The following is a 3,390-nucleotide window of genomic DNA, read 5'->3' as shown; positions in this document are numbered from 1 at the left end:
GGGATCTTGTATTACGGAACGAGTAAAGAGACTTGCCGGTAAACGAGATTGAAATAGGTATGCGGATACTAACGATCGAATCTCGGGCAAGTAACATACCGAAGGACAAAGGGAATGCCATACGTGATTATATGAATCCTTGGCACTGAGGTTCAAACGATAAGATCTTTGTAGAATATGTAGGATCCAATATGGGCATCCAGGTCCCGCTATTGGATATTGACCGAGGAGTCTCTCGGGTCATGCCTACATAGTTCTCGAACCCGCAGGGTTTGCACACTTAAGGTTCGACGTTGTTTTATGCGTATTTGAGTTATATGGTTGGTTACCGAATGTTGTTTGGAGTCCCGGATGAGATCACGGACGTCACGAGGGTTTCCGGAATGGTCCGGAAACGAAGATTGATATATAGGATGACCTCATTTGGTTACCGGAAGGTTTTCGTGCATTACCGGAAAAGTTTCGGGCTCATCGGTAGTGTACCGGGAGTGTCGGGAGGGGTGCCGGGGACCATCGGGAGGGGTGTCACGCCCCAAGGGGTCTCATGGGCTATGGGAAGAGATAAACCAGCCCCTAGTGGGCTGGAATAAGTTCCCACTAAGGCCCATAAGGTTTGAGAAGGAAAAAACACAAGGTGGAAAGAGTTTCCAAGTGGGAAGGTGGAATCCTACTCCAAGTAGGATTGGAGTAGGACTCCTCCACCTCCAATTTCGGCCAAACCTTTAGGTTTTGAGGCTGCCTCCTCCCCTCCCTCCCACCTATATATACGGAGGTTTTAGGGCTGATTTGAGACGACTTTTCCACGGCAGCCCGACCACATACCTCCACGGTTTTTCCTCTAGATCGCGTTTCTGCAGAGCTCGGGCGGAGCCCTGCTGAGACAAGGTCATCACCAACCTCCGGAGCGCCATCATGCTGCCAGAGAACTCTTCTACCTCTCTGTCTCTCTTGCTGGATCAAGAAGGCCGAGATCATCGTCGAGCTGTACGTGTGCTGAACGCGGAGGTGCCGTCCGTTCGGTACTAGATCGTGGGACTGATCGCGGGATTGTTCACGGGGCGGATCGAGGGACGTGAGGATGTTCCACTACATCAACCGCGTTCACTAACGCTTCTGCTGTACGATCTACAAGGGTACGTAGATCACTCATCCCCTCTCGTAGATGGACATCACCATGATAGGTCTTCGTGCGCGTAGGAAATTTTTGTTTCCCATGCGACGTTCCCCAACAGTGGCATCATGAGCTAGGTTCATGCGTAGATGTCTTCTCGAGTAGAACACAAAAGTTTTTGTGGGCGGTGCTGTGCGTTTTGCTGCCCTCCTTAGTCTTTTCTTGATTCCGCGGTATTGTTGGATTGAAGCGGCTTGGACCGACATTACTCATACGCTTACGAGAGACTGGTTTCATCGCTACGAGTAACCCCGTTGCTCAAAGATGACTAGCAAGTGTCGGTTTCTCCAACTTTAGTTGAATCGGATTTGACCGAGGAGGTCCTTGGATGAGGTTAAATATTAACTCATATATCTCCGTTGTGGTGTTTGCGTAAGTAAGATGCGATCCTACTAGATACCCATGGTCACCACGTAAAACATGCAACAACAAAATTAGAGGACGTCTAACTTGTTTTTGCAGGGTATGCTTGTGATGTGATATGGCCAACGATGTGATGTGATATATTGGATGTATGAGATGATCATGTTGTAATAGATAATATCGACTTGCACGTCGATGGTACGGCAACCGGCAGGAGCCATAGGGTTGTCTTTATAACTAACGTTTGTGCTTGCAGATGCGTTTACTATTTTGCTAGGACGTAGCTTTAGTAGTAATAGCATGAGTAGCACGACAACCCCGATGGCGACACGATGATGGAGATCATGGTGTGACGCCGGTGACAAGAAGATCGTGCCGGTGCTTTGGTGATGGAGATCAAGAAGCACGTGATGATGGCCATATCATGTCACTTATAAATTGCATGTGATGTTAATCCTTTTATGCACCTTATTTTGCTTAGAACGACGGTAGCATTATGAGGTGATCTCTCACTAAAATTTCAAGACAAAATTGTGTTCTCCCCGACTGTGCACCGTTGCTACAGTTCGTCGTTTCGAGACACCACGTGATGATCGGGTGTGATAGACTCAACGTTCACATACAACGGGTGCAAAACAGTTGCGCACGCGGAACACTCGGGTTAAGCTTGACGAGCCTAGCATGTGCAGACATGGCCTTGGAACACATGAGACCGAAAGGTCGAGCATGAATCGTATAGTTGATATGATTAGCATAGAGATGCTTACCACTGAAACTATTCTCGACTCACGTGATGATCGGACTTGAGATAGTGGATTTGGATCATGTACCACTCAAATGACTAGAGAGATGTACTTTTTGAGTGGGAGTTCTTAAGTAATATGATTAATTGAACTAATTTTCATAAACATAGTCTAATGGTCTTTGCGAAATACGATGTAGCTTGCGCTATAGCTCTACTGTTTTATATGTTCCTAGAGAAAATTTAGTTGAAAGTTGATAGTAGCAAACTTTGCAGACTGAGTCTGTAAAACCGAGGATTGTCCTCGTTGCTGCACAGAAGGCTTATGTCCTTAATGCACCACTCGGTGTGCTGCACCTCGAGCGTCGTCTGTGGATGCTGTGAACATCCGACATACACGTTTTTGATGACTACACGATAGTTCAGTACAAAAATACTTAATGGCTTAGAAGCAAGGCGCCGAAAACGTTGTAAAACGTCACGGAACATAAGTGATGTTCTAAAGAGATGAAATTGTGATTTCATGCTTGTGCCCTTGTTAAGAGGTACGAGACCTCCGACAAGATTCTTTGTCCACAAAGCACAGGAGAAAAGGCTCAATCGTTGAGCATGTGCTCAGATTGTGTGAGTACGAAAATCGCTTGAATCAAGTGGGAGTTAATCTTCCAGATGAGATAGTGATAGTTCTCCAAAGTCACTGCCACCATGCTGTGAGAGCTTCGTGATGAACTATAACATATCAAGGATACATACAATGATCCTTGAGCGATTCGCGATGTTTGACACTGCAAAAGTAGAAATCAAGAAGGAGCATCAATAGTTGATGGTTTGTAAAACCACTAAGTTTCAAGAAAGGCAATGGCTAGAAGGGATACTTCGTGAAACGGCAAAACAGTTGCTGCACTAATGAAGATACCCAAGATTAAACCCAAACCCGAGACTAAGTGCTTCTGTAATGAGGAAACAATCACTGAGGTGGAGCAACTCAAGATACTTGGTAGATGAGAAGGCTAGCAAAAGTCGAAAGAAGTGTATTTGATATACATGATGTTGATGTGTACTTTACTAGTACTCCTAGTAGCACGAGGGTATTGGATACCGGTTCGTTTGCTAA

This window comes from Hordeum vulgare, chromosome 2H, assembly GCF_904849725.1.
Source record: "Hordeum vulgare subsp. vulgare chromosome 2H, MorexV3_pseudomolecules_assembly, whole genome shotgun sequence".
NCBI classification, from domain to species: domain Eukaryota; kingdom Viridiplantae; phylum Streptophyta; class Magnoliopsida; order Poales; family Poaceae; genus Hordeum; species Hordeum vulgare.
The sequence above is the reverse complement of the archived record's forward strand: the minus strand, read 5'-3'. Positions refer to the sequence as shown.